Consider the following 18026-nt stretch of genomic DNA (forward strand, 5'->3'; position numbering starts at 1 on the left):
ACGTATGACAGCCGCTGTGTATCTTTCGCTGTCGATTGTTTCCAACTCACTTTTTATCTCTCGTATTTTACTGGCGAAATGCCCTGGCACCGGACTTTCCATGCTCAAAAAAAAAAAAAAAAAAAAAAACTGGAGTTGTTCATTCAGTTCTTTTTCTTTTTCTTTCTCTTTATGCCGCACCTTACTGCTCTTTTCTATGGATTTCAATTTGACCCCCTCTTTGAAGCTATCCCATTCCTCTGCAAAACTTACTGGTCGCATAGCAAGACGATTTTCAAACTCGGTCTTTACTTCCGTAAGGAACTCTTCATCGGCAAGAAGTTTGGCATTTAGCTTCCATAGGTACCAGTTAAAGCGCGATTTCTTTCCTTTGCGACCAAACACTGCACTCACGAGACAATGATCGCTGAAAGACACAGGTTTGACCTCATATGTAGTACATAGGGAAACAAGATCTACCGAGGCATACACCCTGTCCAATCTAGCATGGCTATCTCGCTGAAAGTGCGTGAACTCTGGCTGGTTTCCAGTGGAGAACACACTACCAACATCCTCAAGGCCATACTCATGCACAGGTGCATTCAACAGCTCTGAGCTTCTGTCTCTTCGAGGTTTACACTTCGCCGCTCGGTCCACAGCTGCGCACACACAGTTGTAGTCACCAAGTACAAGCAAGATTTTGTCGACCTTCAACCACACCTCAATAGACTCAAAAAACAATTCACGCTCACATCCTGAATTGGGAGCATACACACACACAACACGCCAGCATAAATTAGAGTAGGTAAAATCGGTAACCAAAAGCCGACCGCTTGGACAGGCAAAAACGGACTCTACGCTTACTCCCAGCGTGTTACGTATAAATAAAAGGCAGCCACCCGATACACCAACAGAATGGCATACACACACATAAAAGTTTGTTTGAAAAGAAGCCACCATACGGTCAGTGCTTTCTTGGCTCTCAATCTTTGACTCTTGCACAGCTGCAATATCTTTATCATTATCCAAAAGGAGGCGACTGAGCTGGCATTGCCGCCTTCTCGCTCCCAGTCCTCTGACATTCAAAGTAGCTACATGTAACGGCGAATTAAGCTTGAGAGTCATGTATTAGAGAGAGACGCCCGTACCCGCATGGTGCCTACCTTCATGGTTGCGTGGCCTCCGCTTCTGACGAACAGCGGCGTATGTATGCATGTAATGTCCTCCCAGCAGAATGTCGGGATGCATTCAAACGAAGTCCAAGCACATTGTTTCATTTTTGCTCACACACGCACCACTTGGTTGCAGAAGGTTCCTGACGCTGGTCGGTAAGCAGCCGACCCACAGATCGTTCAGGATACCACAAAAACTACGGAGGCGGTTTCCCCGCCTGCCGCGTGTCGGCCGAGAAGTTCGGCTTCGGTCTTAACATGGCTCTTCGGATGCCAGAAGTTTTCGGCGGCGGCTCACCACAAACACCGCCTGGCAGCTGAGTCTCCTCGACGCTTTCCTCATGCGGACGTTTCGCGGCAATTAAGGCTGCTGTCTCCGGCCCAACCTCCATGGCATCAGTACAGGAAGGCTCAGTACTGAGATGCTCCTCAGCGTCGGAAAAGTTGGTTACGTCTTCTGACGCTTCCTTTGACGCGCTTTCATGGTCCTGGGATGGAACGTTCAAGACATGCCGAGTTTCATTCTTTTCATTTGAGACCGTCACCTTATTCTTTGTTAAAACCGTCATGGAAGGCGCGTCCTGTTTCGTTGACTGACCTCTAATGTCAGCAGCCTCCTCCGCATCCGCCTCGTCCATAATTAACTCGGACGAGTCTTCGCTGGTCCCAGGTCCGGCAATGCTAGCGTAGGTTCGTGCACACTGGCTGTCTTCATGCCCGAACCGTCGACAGGTTCCGCAGCGAGGAACACGGCACTCTTTGCGGATGTGACCTGTACCCCGGCAGCGTAGGCACAACGGGGGTCTGCCTTGCACAATGACAAGCGCGAGCTCACCGCTAACATTCAACTGATGCGGCAGGTCGTCGAGCTTCATGCAAGCTCTCAGCTTCAGCGTCACGAGTCTAGTTGTAGAGCCCTTTTCTAGCATACCTTTAACACGCCAACGCTCCCGGGAAACTTCTGACACCTTTCCGTACGGCGCAAATGCAGCACGAACATCTTCGTCTGGCACGTTGTGTAGTAGCCAGTGAAGCTTGAGTCGCACGTCCTGGTTCGCCGGGTCAATCACCAAGCAGCGACCGTTTTTCACGGACAGCTCACCTACACTGACAATCTTGTTCACGGCTTCAGTATCCTTGAGAGTGACGGCCCAGACGTGGCTCATCCGATACGCCCCTATAGCGATAACATCGGGGATTAGCGAGTGTTGTGCTAAAGCATCCCGGAAATCTTCCATCCGGTACGGGCGGGCCCTGATATCGGCGTGCAAAAAAACGGTATTCAAAACAAACCGACCTGTTGGAAGTGCAGGCAAAACGACCTGGTAAGTGTTGTCCTGTTCAGCAGTCCTGTTACCGCGGCCTGACATGGCCGCTGAAGCCGCTCCTGAGGAGCCCTGCATCCTGCGTCCGTTCACTGCCGTGGCCGGAAGCAGAATCCTTATCCGTTAGGCCACGAGGGCATGTGGGGGAAAGTGCACGCGCCAGTATAGTTGCAACAAGGAAAAGAAGCAAGACGATTGACTAAACTTTTACTGACTTCCACAAATAAAAATGAGCTCTCAGTGCTGCTGCGAAACAATTGCGGCCACATATATTCCAGAAACGCCCCGTCATGAGCGTGCAGCAATCACTGGTGTTTGGCATGCATTTACCAGCAGTGTGGCCTAGTTGGTAGACCTAGCAAGAAAACAAAAATGCAGCAGCAGTATCTGCAACCTACCCTCGGCGGGACTCGAACCCGCAATCCCCGGTTTAGGAGACAGATGCCTTATCCGTTAGGCCACGAGGGCACGTGGGGGATTTGCACGCGCCAGTAGTCATAACAAGGAAAAGAAGCAAGATGATTGAGTAAACTTTTACTGACTTCCACAAATAAAAATCAGCTCTCAGAGCTGCTGCGAATAAATTACGGCCTCATATATCCCATCAACGCACCGTCGTGAGCATGCCACTATCACTGATGTTTGGCATGCACATTACCAGCAGTGTGGCCGAGTTGGTTGACCTGGGAAAAATAAATCAGTAGCAGTACCTGCAACCTACCCTCGGCGGTACTCGAACCCGCAATCCCCGATTTAGGAGACAGATGCCTTACCCATTAGGCCGCGAAGGCTTTTTTTTTTTTTTTTTTTATTGAGACAAGGTCGATACATTGTTAAAAGCACCCGGGATGCTGCGGCCGGTCACATGTTAAAAGGGCTTGAGTTGAATACATTCATCAAGCACATTCATCCATGCGGGTGGGTCTCTCTGCGCCCGGAACACATCTCGTATTTAACATACACTTTCCATTAAGTTTTCCTTTGTAGATCGGACGTTTACATCTGCATTCGGACCGCCATTCGAGCTTTCCATAATCTATGGAGGCCGAGGAGCATAAACATGTTGTGAGGGACACCTGTGTCGTCTCTGTCTGCTGCTGAATAGCGAATTCCAATCGGTGTTAAGGGTAGTTCGTTTTTTAATGTACTTTGCAAAAAGTCCCAATAGAAGATCGGGTCCCAACATTCAATGGACACATGTTCAACGGTTTCTGGTTTCTTGCACAGCAAGCAGTTTGTTGTCCATGTCACAAAAATGCATTTGTCAGATAGCCATGTCTTAACCGGCAAGGTGCCCGTGTGCAGTTTGAAAAAGAATGTTTTTGTACTTGTTTTGACTGGCATCCTTTTAGTTATTTTAAGAACATCCTGTCCTAGACCTCCAGAGTTATTTATACAATACAGAGGCACTGACATGAGTACATCTATAATATGTTTGTACAGTTTTTTCTTCATTACAGTGCTGAGATACTCTTGCAAAAACCGAACCTTGAGAAATTGCACCGAGTCAACAACTTTTTTCAAATAACCTCTAACGCCACAAGTCGACGATCTCACAGTGGACACTATAAAATACGGAAGAGCCCTGCTCAGACCTACTTGCATCATTGAGTGCAGGAAGGAGTCTTTCTGATTCCTCATAAACATAAATCGGGACACAACCTGGCGGACAAACAAATGCACGAGACCCAGACCGCCATCTTGAACTGTTCGAAACAAATTGGTTCTTCTGATCCTCTCCGAACTTGAATTCCAAATAAACACAGCAAACACCCTATGCATTTTTTGCACATTTACACTCGACATAGACAGAAATTGCAAAACATACCACACTTTGGCAATTAAAAAAATGTTGCATACTGTTGCTTCGTTAAAACTTCAAGTTGGGCTAGTTTGTAAGCGGGTGTCCCTTTTGTATCGTGTTCTTTGTGTCCGTGTTTTTACCACTAACAAAATGATTCCAACAATACTGTTGCTCTCGCAAACATCGACAAGTCTCGTCCTTGCCATGCCCTTGCTTTCTCGCTCACTGCTGGCGTCACCTCGTTCCAGTAATCTGCGCTCTTGTTATAGTGCACACCAAAGTAGTTCGATGGCATGTTTGTACCCTGCAGGTTCGCGAACAGCGGCGGAGTAATTCCCCAGCTTCCGTGCCAAAAGCCGACACTCTTTTCCCAATTAATATCAGCCCCTGTTTGCTGGCAAAACCGCTTGGCGACGTCAACACTTTCTTGAACACTCTCGCGGTCCCTGCTAAATACAGCAATGTCGTCTGCATACGCAAGAATTTTAACGTTAGATGACTGAAACCTGAAGCCATTGATTCGGTCGTTGTTAAAGAGACTTAAACAGAAGGGCTCAAGGTAAAGTGCATAAAGCAATAGTGAAAATGGGCATCCCTGCCGTACGGAGGACCGCAGAGGAAAGGGTTCACTCAGGTTCTTATTGACTATTATTTGAACTGTACAGCTGTTGTAAACCATTTAAGCCCGTCTTGTATTATACTGCCCACATTTACCTGTGCCAAAACTGAGTACAGGACATCGTGCGCCACGCGATCAAATGCCTTCAACAGGTCTAGCTGTACCATTGCAACTTGGCCACCGAAGGCATCACAGCACTCAAGTATACTACAAGCGATGTGAACATTTGTGCAAATGGTACGCCCTTTCACTCCGTACGTTTGGTGCGGTCCAACTAGCTTCGTGATGACACTCTGTAAACGTTTGCCTAGAATTTTCATATAAATCTTGTAGTCAACATTTGTGAGAGTTATCGGGCGATAAGCTCCCACAGACAGCATTCTTTCTCGGTAACCTGTTTTGGGGATAAGTACAATGTGAGCAGTAGAAAAGCAAGGTGGCGTTTGTTTTACACTGTATGCTTCTGCAATCATATCATATAACAGCGGGCTGACTTCTTCTCTGAATGTTTTATAGAAAGCAGCGCCTAACCCATCAGGTCCTGGTGTTTTCCCAAGTGGCAGATCCTCGGTAGCCTTCTGAACATCCTCTAAACTAATAGGCTGTTCTAAGCGCGCACGCTTTTCTTCGTCTAATCGAGGCATGAGGTGCAAAAATTCGTTCCGCAGACTACCCTTTTCGATTCTGTCATTCCCTATCAGTCTTTTGTAATGCTCAACAAACGCTTGCTCGATTTATTCGCGGTCGGTCGTTATTCTGTTTCGGCAGTGGATCTGTTGGATTTCATTTTGTGCTGCATATCTTCTTTCAACACACAATGCACGCTTATTCGGCATTTCACCCGCCCACAGCTTTTCGGCGCGCGCCCTTATCACAGCCGCTCCGTACTAATCTGCCAGCAGAGCTTGTAGCTGGCTTTTAACTTCTCGGATTTCTTTTATGTACACACCAGGCACTACTGTTTCCACACATGTCAAAAAATCTAATTGGCACTCCAATTCTTCGATTCGTTTCTTTTCACCTTGACAGTGAAGGATAGTTTCTCGTTCTATCGCTTTCATCTTGGCTGCGTTCTTAAAACTTTTCCACTGATCTGCGGTGCTTGCTGATTGGACGCAAGGCATTTTGGTTACGTCTATAATTTGTTCAACGAAGGATTCATCCTCCAGCAATTTTGCATTGGATTTCCAAAGTTTCCAGTTGAAACGAGTCCTATTATGTTTATTCCCAAAGCTTACAATTGCAAGGCTATGATCGCTGAAAGAAACGTGTTTTACTTCTTGTTTGGAACACATTGTCACGAATCCTATGCTTGCGTATACTCTATCTAGTCTTGCATTGCTACTGCGTTGGAAGTGCGTAAAACATGGATAAATAATAAATATAAATAAAAATAAACTTTATACAGAGTTTTAACAGCGTGACATCATTGGCCTGCCAAAGTCACAGTGGGCTTGAAGGGCGGGCCGACAGGCAGCGGTAGCAAACTATAATATCTGAAAACTACAGTATACATTGAAATAAATTAAGCAGGAACATGCAAGAAAAGAACTGACAGCATTGAAGAGAAAAAAAAAAATAAGCCACGTAACCTGAGCTAAAATGAAATGTAAAGTAGCACTTCTAGTAAACAGTAACGAAGGCAAGAAAAAAAAATAATTTTTGACAGCAGTAACAATTCAAAATGAAACAAATAAAGGGAACATGATATATTCAAATATCAGCAGAGTACAGGGGCCCTATTCTCGACAATTCGCCATTTTGTTCAAATTGTGACGTACGCGTGACGTGTACAGTAGGACGGTGCCAGGTTACGTAGGCACACAATCGGGTTACGCATTCTGAAGAAAAAGAGAAATAAAGTGACAGAAAAAGCGCGCTGTTGTCTGCTACTATATATTGGCGCCAAATATGAAAAACGACAATGTTCCTGCAGCAGCCGTGCCGCTGCGGTGCATTCCGCGATTCGGAAGCCTCGGGTTGCAGTGAGGCGAGTGAAGTATGTGGTGGCGTTGCGGTATCAGTGTGTCATGACATACTTGCGGTCGAACATTCGGCATCAGCTACGCACGGAAAGGCTGCGCGAGTTTCTGCTGAAGAGCAAGGACGGCAACGGAATATTCGCAGTGGTGCAAAATGGGAGCAGAAAGTAGCTATAACATTTAAGGAGCAGAAGGAATCGACAGAAGGAACCGGCAGCCGGCATTGTCCATGTCTGAGGACAACGCTCGAAGTCACAAAGTATCAATTACTGTTAGGTACTGTCTGTGCCACCCACCTATTTCGAAAAGCCGCGTTATAACCAGCTACCGTCAGGTAACCAAGTCTGCTTAAGTTTTTAACATCTTATGTCGGCATGAGTTATTTAGAGCGCAGAAAGCAGCGCAGAGAGACCGCTAGAGGGAGACAGAGCGATAGAAAGAGTCTTCCACACACACACACACGAAGTGCAAGGTGGTGGTGGAAACGTTTATTAGTTAATTGGAGCATATCTGGGCCTTACACCTAGTCGGTTAAATTTTCATACGCTGGCGTGCTAAAGGCTCTTGCGAAACGCGAAAGACGTCCGAAAAAAAAGAAAAAAACAGAAGAACGGAATAGCAGGAAGGTTAATTAGGCGATTCCCCGTGCTACCGCACACGTGCAGAGGAGGATAAACGGAGAATGAAAACGAAAGATGGCTGAGGAAATCGTAGTATGAAAATAGGACGGCGCCGCGCGCGCGTATTCCTTACTGTCGAAACGATAAAATGCAAATCAATAAAGGGTGATTATTTTCCGGCTGTATTAAAAACAGCAGTCAACACAGAATGCCCCTCAACTAAATCATATTATTAGAGCGTACCGTCATAACGTGCTCCGGAGTACTTTTCTTTTTCTTCTAAAGTATAAGCAAATGATGAGCCCGCATGCACACTAAAACAAAACTTAATATATGAAACACATCACATGTGGCAAGCAAACATGTGCCATGTACATGGAACATACATTCCTTTATTAAAATAGAAACTGTGAGTATTTTTGCTTGCTTTTTCCATCGTGCAAAGGCTGCTCAATTCATTAGCATAGCAATGTTTAGGGCCGACATTTAAGACAGTCTTTGTGGTCCCTCGCTGCCAGTCGCGCGAAATTCTTGCACTGCCATCGAACCAGGTTGTACTCACGAACCGACTGGACACATAATTAGAAAGCATCGCGATGCTCTCTGAAATACATGATGGTTTGGTGGGCGCTGTTTAACACAGAGACAAAGAGAAGAAAACACGGGACTGGCGCTTTTATTCCACTTCTTTTCTTTGTCTCTGTGTTAAAGAGCACCCACTAAACCACCATGAACAACCTACAACTCGCCCAGCTTTCCCTTCTGTTGCTCTCTGAAATGCCTCGTCTCGCGCAGACCAACCGCTTGAGTTAGCGGGCCGCAATGCTGCGCTTTGCAACGACGGCGCGGATCGATGGTTTCTCTATGAGAGCAAAGCATTGCAACGGGAGGGTAGGTACGACCCTCGTGCGGCTGTAAATCTGCGTCTTCATATTATTCCTCTCAAAGATGACGAAACTGAAAAGTTCCCTTATAACGTCGTTTCAGTACTTTATGCAATTACAAAAAGAAGTGTCAGCTTACTTCACCGCCCACTAAACTGTCTGCCAAACTGCGGTGAGCTAACAGCCGCCTTCACTGCACGTCGAGTTCGCCATGTTATTTTCGCGGCCGCCTCAAGTGGTTCGAAATGCGGCGCCCATCTTTGGTCATTTACAGCAGTGGCAGAACATCCTTTACGTAATGAAACGTCATTTTGACGTCATCATTAAATGTTTATGCATGAAGCATTTAATGATGACGTCAGCCAATCAGATTTCAAGGAGTCGGCTCTTCTCAGTGGGCAGTTCATTTCAGCCAATTCGTAATACAAGCGTAAGTGCTTCCCTTTCAATCATATATACCTCTGTTTTCCCTCCACAATTACTTTAAATACCATCCAGACATCATGAATGCCGCTGCTAAAAAATCTGTTTTCACGCTCACGTCATTTTTACGTCACCGCAAAAAGCCATTTCGACACACCGAAATTTCGCGCCACAAATTTGAAACACGTGACTGTTCTTGGAACCAATCAGAGAAACAAAATGGCGCCGAACGGTGGCCATGTGTGTCGAGAATAGGACCCCAGGACGACAAAACATTCTTCGTGCTTTGCTTACTTAGCTTAGTTGTGTATTTATGCAGTTATGTAGGACAAAGATGAACTTTAAAAAAGGTCGGAGACTAAAGTATTGAAGGTTAATACGACGAAGGATTTATTTTAATTTAAACTTTGTTTTTACGCGAAAGACACTTGGTGGCAGTTGATTGAGGCATGATGGTATGTAGAAACTGCGAGTGCGCTGGCCGTATCTGGTGGAGCTGCGAGGCACCTGGTAACGGTATTTAGGCCGGAGACAACGTGAAGGAACATATTCCACTTTATACTGACCAGAAATACCTGAGGATGACCGTTTCTGTAAAGAAGGGAACGAAAATTTAAGCATCTTAAGCGTTTGAAAAGGTTAGTCCCGGCAGGTAATCCTACATCATAGCTAATAAGTTTCTAAATATTTCGAAGGATACAATTTATTCTATCTTCCCTTCGAAGCACGCAGTGACCAAACACCGTAATGCCATAACGGAGTATGCTATAACCCAAGAAATGTAAAATCATTTTACGAACGGACAGTGGCATGTAATACCTAATATTGTATAAATTTCCTGAAACTGCACGAAGTCTTGAGCATAGGTAAGCCAAATGGGAATTCCAGGCGAAGTCACTGTCAAAGAAGACAGCCGGGTATTGTACACAAGACACATAAACAGACGAACAGCTGCACGGAGAGCAAGAAGAAGGGTGAATCTGTAGTGGAATATTTAAGCTGGCTTTCTTCAAGGGATTGTGGAAACAAATAAGCTTCGTTGTGGAGACATTTATCTTCAGCATGAATGCGAGCCTTGAAACACCACCCAGCCAAGATCTTCCATGTCGTGATCTTGAATTACTGCATCGAGATACTGCGCACTCTGATCACGCACAGGGGTGATCGGCACTCGATCCTCTGACATGCAAACACAGTTAAAATCACCCATCAAAACGACACTTCTCTCGCTGTTCAAAAACACTTTGACCTTTTCAAAAAACGCAACACGCTCCTTATAATTGTTAGGGGCATACACACAAATCACTCTCCAAGAGCATCCAGAAAGGGTAAAATCGACAACCAGCAACCGACCCTATGCGGATGCAACAATGGTTTCATTCACAATTCCCAAGGTTATTTCTAAAAAACAACGCGCAACCTCCGGACTTTCCAACCGCGTGACGCAGACATTCTATCGAGACCGAAAAGTTTCAACCATGCGATCTGTGTGTTCCTCGCTCTCAATCTTAGTTTCTAGCAATGCGATTATATCCAATTCATTTCCTAAAAAGAGGCAGTTGAGCTGACACTGGCGTTTCCTCGCCGCCAGTCCACGCACGTTCAGCGTGGATACGCGTAGTGGCAATTGAATTGTTCTTCATTTTTAAAGGCACCCACTGCTCGCACAGTGCTCACCTCAGGGTACCGTGACGCTGAAGGGGGCTCCGTGCGTTGGAGTATCGCAAAGCGCATCGCCTCGCAACAGTCACTCGCACTTTCACAGTCCATGGCAAAAGTTTGACGGTCAAACTAACAGTTCCCTTCCATGATATATCGTCGCGACCATGGCACGTTGATCTGGAAACCGACGGTAGCGCATTACAGCTGTAGAAGCGCTATTCAGGCGCCTCTACAGCTGGTCTTATATCTGGTGAAATATTTGGTCTTGGCCTGAATGGTTACCGTCGCATCATTTATACCACCTTGGTAGGCGGCTCCTCCGCGGGTGCCTCATCATCTAGTCGGTTATCTTGCACGGTTTCGAGGTAAGCGCGTTTTGCGGCTGAGACAGCAGCTTCTTCCAATGAGACATCATTAGGGTATTGTCCGATGTGAGGTTCGTCATGTGTGCTAGCAGCCTGTAGGCGGCTGCTTCTCTGGACTCGTCTTTTCCGCGGAGACGAGACGTGTTGCGGCGCTTCAGGTGCCTCGGCTGTACTTGTACCGCTAAGCCCACCACTTAAAGGCTGCGTGCTCTTCTCGACGGTTGCTGCTTTGCCTCCAGCTGCCCTTGATGCTTCCTCAGTCTCTACTTCGTCCATGATGTGTTCAGCCATATCGATATTCCTTCCTGGTCCTGTCTTGATTGCACACGTAGGTACACAATCACTTTCATCGTGATCAAACCGGTGACAGCGCGAGCACCGAGGTACCCGACAGTCTCGGCGAATGTGGCCTTTCCCTTGACAGCGGAGGCAGAGCGGGGGCCTCCCAGCTACAACCAAAAGTGCAGGTTCACCGGCAATCCGCAGTTGGTTGGGTATGTCTTCAACTGTCACATTTGATTTCAGATTCAGGCTTAGTACACGGGTCGTTGACCCTTTTTCCGTTACGCCGTGCACACGCCAGCGCTCCTTCGAGAGCTCGGTCACCTCGCCGCACGGAAGGACGGCGGCACGCACGTCTTCATCAGTCAGGTTGTGAAGAATTCAGTGCACTTTAACCCCTTACTCAGCAGATCAACAATATTGTTGACCCACTATAGGCAGCCACAAAACGCCTCTCCCTAAAATTTAGAACGTGTTCATCTACATTTAGCCTTTTTATGAAGTAGGCCCGGAAATAAAGTTGTATCAGTCGTCAATAGATGGCCCGTAATGACCGTGTTCAACATAAAAGTGCCGTCGTCGTCTTCTACGCGCGCGCTACACGTTGGCAGAGTTCTGGCCTCAGCAGCAACCGATATTCGAAGATAAGGATGGCGACAATTTTATTTCTTTGCAGAGGCGTCTCTGAACGTGGCCCTTGCAGAATAGTGTAACATATTTTGCAACAGAAGCGGCTGTGCAGGACAAAATACATAGTCTACAAAATTGTTGAGCTGCCAGAATAAGGTACAAATTTAGCGTCAATGATGTGCAGTCGGCTGTTTGTTTTTATATCCACAATTGGTTTGAACGTGATACAGGAAGCGTAAAGGTACACAGAAAACTGTTTAGAATTAGCTCTGCGTTGCCGCTTGTATGTGAGCTCCTCAAGGTCACTTTTTTTTTTTTTTTTTTTTTTTTTTTGTAGGGAAGGATTTATGGCGGGAATCTGAGTACTCATGTTCATATAAAGGGGAAATGAGCACCGCGGAACATTAGCTTTTCATCACCTCAAGTTTATGTTTTCTTTTGCCGGCAAGTAACGTACTTATCTTCTTGTGACCATGGAAACAACGCTGTTTTATGGAAGTCGCCGTCAACACAGCAGGTCAGATGGCGCTGTGCTCTCTGCCATAAAGGTGTGTCAGGCTTCAAGTGCACCAAATGTGACGTCTTTTTGTGCCTGAAAAGCGGCAACCAACTGTTTTTTTTTCAATTCCACATCAAGTAGGACATGACTGACGCATGTCAGTTTGCCAGCTTTGTACTTCCTCTCTTGGCAGATCAACAGAATTGTTGACGTTCTGTATTTTTTTAAATCCTTGTTCAAACGCATTCCCATTTTTTAGGATGTACCGTCTTTGCCAAAAGTAACCAGGCGGCTCCGAAGGCTAACGGAGCAAGCGCGCGGCCGTGTGGCGGCGTTGCGCTCGCTGTGGCATATCGGTGCTCGTCAGCTCCGAGGGTACAAGAGCTGACGTAACTTCGCACCTCACTCTCGTCCGTTGGATGATAAAAACTAGGCGAGTATGACGTGCCGACTGCGGTTTCGCGTGTGCGAAGCTTGGTTGTGCCTAGCGAGGGCGCTCAGAATAGCTACGGGGCTATTCGCTCTTCTCGGCAACTTGCCTAAAGCTGAAATTATGTCGCGTTTTTCACTATATAATTATACGTGCTTGTGTTCTGCAATCCGTTGCTGAAACGCACTAGCAGTATTGCGCTTTCCTGCATGTTTGATGCGTCTGTGCAATAAAAAATGATAACGCACCTCAAAATTTCAATATGCTTTCTCCAAGGTGCTTTGCGTAGTGCCACATTACGGGTCGTAACTCTGGTACAAAGATATGGGAAAGCTTGTGAACCCTTTCAAGCCGCCTTATCTCTCTTATAGGCTCGCAAAATTGTGTTAGCCCCTTGGGGAGGCTGTTTAAAAATAAGTGCAATGATTGATTCTAACAAATATTTGCATTTGCTTGTAGGTAAGTTTTGGTTTAAGTAAAGAACTAAAATGAAACTTACCTCACGCTTACCCATTCTATGCACATGATTGCTTCCTCGTTCGCGGAATCCTAATTTCAGGGGGACACTGTCTGGCAAACCTAGCACATCGTCCTAGAAACGAGCAAGAGCTCGCTGTGTCTACTATAACCTGCTTTTCTGTTTTCCGCAGTTGCCGAGAAGAGCGATAGCCCCGTCACTCTACTGAGCGCCCTCGCTGGGCAAAACCAGGCTTCGCACGAGTGAAAGCGCAACCCGCACATCATACGCGCCTAGTTTTTATCATCCAACGGGCGAGAGTGAGGCTGCGAAGTTACGTCAGCTGTTGTACCCTCGGAGCTGACGAGCACCGATAAGCCACAGCGAGCGCAACGCCGCCACACGGCCGCGTGCTTGCTCCGCAAGCCTTCGGAGCAGCCTGGTTACTTTTGGCAAAGACGGTGCATTTAGACTAATAGAAACGAATACAAACTAAGGAAAAAATTATAGCATCGCTCTATCTGATCTTGCCAGTTAAAGGGTTAACATGAACCTCTTGCTTGTTGGAATCAATCACGACACACCGGTGCTCCTTAACACTCAGGCTCCCGGCAGCAAGAAATTTCTTCACAGCTTCTAGGTTCCTAAAAGTGACTGCCCACACATGATTCATTTGCAATGCTCCCAAGGCCACAACCTCGGGAAGAAATTCCAAAAGGATAAGGACATCCCTGTAGTCCACAACCATATACAGCCGCGCTCGAACGTAGCCGTGCAAAAATACAGTATTAAAAACAATACGACCTGTTGGGAAGTGAGGCAGAATAACTTTGTAGCCGGCGTCATTACCTTCAGCAGCAATCCCATTTCCGCGGCTCGGCTGAGCCGCTAGCACCGCTCCGACGAAGCACATAACACGTCCGTTCACAGTGGTGGCCGGAAGTGGAATTTTAGGCCACGAAGGCACGTGCGGGAAGTGCAAGCGCCAGTAGTTGCAACAAGGAAAGGAAACAACAAGATAGGGTCAACTTTTACTGACTTCCACAAATAAAAATGAGCTCTCAGTGCTGCTACGAAACGATTGCGGCCTCATATATTCCAGAAACGCCCCTTCATGAGCATGCAGCACTCACTGGTGTTTGGCATGCATTTACCAGCAGTGTGGCCTAGTTGGTAGACCTAGCAAGAAAACAAAAATGCAGCAGCAGTATCTACAACCTACCCTCGGCGGGACTCGAACCCGCAATCCCCGGTTTAGGAGACCGATGCCTTATCCGCTAGGCCACGAGGGCCCGTCGGGGACGTGCACGCGCCAGTAGTTGTAACAAGTAAACGAAGCAAGATGAGTAAACGTTTACTGACTTCCACAAATAAAATGAGCTCTCAATGCTGCTGCGAAACAATTGCGGCCTCATATATTCCACAAACACCCCGTCATGAGCATGCATTTACCAGCAGTGTGGCCTAGTTTGTAGACCTAGCAAGAAAACAAAAATGCAGCAGCAGTATCTGCAACCTACCCTCGGCGGGACTCGAAACCGCAATCCCCGGTTTAGGAGACCGATGCCTTATCCGTTAGGCCACAAGGGCACGTCGGGGAAGTGCACACGCCAGTATTTGTAACAAGTAAACGAAGCAAGATGAGTAAACGTTTACTGACTTCCAGAAATAAAATGACCTCTCAGTGCTACTGCGAAACAATTGCGTCCTCATATATTCCAGAAACGCCCCGTCATGAGCATGCAGTTATCACTGGTGTTTGGCATTCACTTTACCAGTAGTGTGGCCGAGTTGGTCGAGCTGGCAAAAAAAAAAAAAAAAAGCAGCAGCAGTATCTGTAACCTACCCTCCGCGGGCCTCAAACCCGCAATCCCCAGTTTAGGTGACCGAATCCTTATCCGTTAGGCCACGAGGGATTTTATTTCATTATTTCTTGTTAACAATGAAATTTAAAGTGGGACAAAGTCAATGTATAATACCACAAACAGCTCTAGCAAAACTAAGGGTTCACAAAGTTTCAAAAACGCTTTAGGTTAGCCAGATCACTCAAAACTGGCATCCATTCAGGTTTCTCCCTTTGGGTATTAGGTGGCGGTCAGGTTGCTGACACATTCAATGAAATACTCCCTCGCGGAGCGAGCATCCACGTCCGCGTGTCTCACAGCCATTCTCGTTTTTCATACACTGTGAAGGCAAAGCAACATGAATAATTCATATGACACACTCCCTTGATTATGGCCCGGCAGGAACTGTATACCATATGGTGTAATTGGCAAGTCCTTTTTAAAGTCCTCTGTAGGATATCTCACAGAATGACTGCATTCCAGCAGTCAAGAAAAATATGGTCTCTGGTTTCTGGCTTATGGCAAATCAAGCAGTTCACCGACCACAGGACAAAGACGCATTTTTCTCTCAACCACGGTTTAACAAGGAATGTACCACTGTGTAATAGAGAGAAAGCACTTTTTGCTGACGACCGTACTGGCATCTTTTTAAATCATTTTAGGACGTCTTACCTTCACCTCCACAGTGTAATGATCGATACAACGGCATTGTCATCATTACATCAAGCAGGTCCTGATGCAGTTGCTTTTGGGTTACAGTGCTTAGGTGTTCCATTGATAATCTCACTTTTAATATGGTAAAGGAAGACACAACCTCGGGCAAACAAACACTCAGTCTTCTGTGTTTAAAATTGCTACAGGACACCAAAAGTTCGAGTAAATCTGGGCTCAGTCTAACTTGAAAAACCGTATGCAAAAAAGGGTTGGTTTGTGTCTGTAAGAACATAAATCTGGATACTATTTGTCGTAAAAATAAATGCGCCAAACGAAGTCCTCCACTTTTGTCCATAGCCTGGTCATGTGTACCATTGGATCCAAAGAAGCGAAGCCGCGATTTAACTGAGAGTTATGAAAGCTTAACTACAATCTACTCACAGATGAAAGTTTTGTAGATACTGTGCAGCGACGCATAAAAACCTCGTTAAAAATGGAACCTGAAACAGTACTTCAATCATGGGAACATTTTAAAGAGGATGTTAAAATACACGCAATTGAGCGATCGGGTTCCTTATACAGAGAACAGGGGGTAAAGAGAAAGAATTACAAGTAGAGCTTGACTTTTTGTTAAGCTTAGAAAGTGCACAACCAGGGCAATATATGAAAGAAATAAGACAGGTTAAAAACCACCTAGAGGCTATCGATATACGCAGTTACAAAGGGGCTGTCGTCCGAGCACGTGCAGAAAGATTATTTTCCCAAAAAGCGCCCACCAAGCGTGCATTAGGAGAGGAAAAAAGGTACGCGATGAAGAATGAAATAAAAGAGGTCAATACCAGCAATGGGGTCACAAGCGACAAGGTGGAGATACAAGCGTTCGTAGTGTAGTGAACTACACGAGGATATACGAAGACAAGGATGAAGTAAACGAGAATACCACGAAGACGAGGATAAGGACGACGAAGTGCCGCTGCGCTGCTCGAGCTCGCTTGTGGAGACCTAGACTGGCTGTGTTCTTGTGTGGTTCGCCTTGCAACTTCGAGAGGGCTGTTATCCCTGTTAAAACACAGTAAAAAGCCCCTTTCACTTGGTGGAGGTGAGCATTTCCTGCCGCCCTGGAGCTCCGCAGCCGCACACTCCCGACACAAGCAATGACCGACGCTTCCACCCCTAGTGCAACCGGCCCCTCATCCGCCGTGTTCTGCGCTGGAGCTTTGCGCCAGCGTGATCCTCCTATCTTCAGCGGATCCGGCGACCATGACGTGGAAGATTGGCTGGCCTCATATGAGCGGGTCAGTATTCACAACCACTGGGACGACAACCAAAAACTCAATAATGTCCTTTTCTACCTAACGGACGTTGCAAACCTATGGTTCCGCAACCACGAGGCCGATCTCACATCGTGGTCTACTTTCAAAGCTAGCTTTGCCGATATTTTCGGCCGGCCTGCAGTGCGCAAATTGCGCGCTGAGCAACGCCTGCGCGGCCGTGCACAGCTTCTTGGTGAGAATTTTACCAGCTATATTGAAGATGTCGTAGACCTGTGCAAGCGCGTGGACGCTTCAATGTCAGAGAGCACCAAGATTGATCACATTATGCAAGGAATTGATGATGACGCGTTCCAGATGCTTCTGGCTAAAAATCCAGCCACCGTCGTCGACGTTATCAATGCATGCCACAACTTTGATGAATTACGCAGGCGCCGTAACATCACTCGCTCTTCGCTCTCACACCCGGCGCCGCTTGCAGCTTTAACACCTGAAGCAGACCAGTCCACCTTGCTGCCACAAATAAAGCAGTTCGTTCGAGAAGAAGTTGCCCGTCAACTATCTCTCGTTCGCCAACGTCCTGACGCTCTCACTCCTTTAGTGCCAAAGTTGCAGCAAGTCATCCGCCAACAAGTTGCGGAAGCACTCCCCATGCTTCCTGAAGCTCCTGTTGCTCCTTTGACATACGTCGAAGCACCAGTCCAGTATAGTCAACCTGCTGTTCCAGCCCCTTTGACCTACGCGGCTGTGGCTGCGCGGTCACCGCCTGAGCCGTCACCACCCATGCAGCCTGTCCTACGCCCTGCACCACTTCCTAAAACGGCCCCGCTTCATCCTCCCACTCCGCGCTATTACAACCCTTGGCGTACTTCGGACAATCGTCCTATTTGCTACTACTGTGGTTTCGCTGGACATGTGGCCCGTCGATGTCGTCGTCGCATGGCCGAGCCTGCGTCTTCTGATTTCTCGCCACCGCTGCCTCGTTCTGCCCACTCTCCGCCTGCGTATGCCACAGAACAGCGTTCGTATACAACCCGTCGTTCTCCTTCTCCGCGTCGCCGGTCACTGTCACCAATGCGCCGGCGACCACCACCTGCTGACGAGGGAAACTAAGCTCCGCGGTT

General features: G+C 47.0%; 3 non-coding genes across 3 annotated transcripts; all 3 read right to left on the reverse strand.

Moving 5' to 3' along the window:
- Positions 1-2871: 2871 nt before the first annotated feature.
- Positions 2872-2944, reverse strand: TRNAR-CCU (transfer RNA arginine (anticodon CCU)). Its single transcript has one exon. It is a non-coding gene; the product is annotated as a tRNA-Arg (tRNA).
- Positions 2945-14352: 11408 nt separating this feature from the next.
- On the reverse strand, positions 14353-14425 carry TRNAR-CCU (transfer RNA arginine (anticodon CCU)). The gene has a single exon. It is a non-coding gene; the product is annotated as a tRNA-Arg (tRNA).
- A 225-nt stretch (positions 14426-14650) lies between these two features.
- On the reverse strand, positions 14651-14723 carry TRNAR-CCU (transfer RNA arginine (anticodon CCU)). The gene has a single exon. It is a non-coding gene; the product is annotated as a tRNA-Arg (tRNA).
- Positions 14724-18026: the final 3303 nt, after the last annotated feature.

This window comes from Amblyomma maculatum, chromosome 1 (assembly GCF_055883805.1).
Source record: "Amblyomma maculatum isolate TAMU_Amacu chromosome 1, ASM5588380v1, whole genome shotgun sequence".
NCBI classification, from domain to species: Eukaryota; Metazoa; Arthropoda; class Arachnida; order Ixodida; family Ixodidae; genus Amblyomma; species Amblyomma maculatum.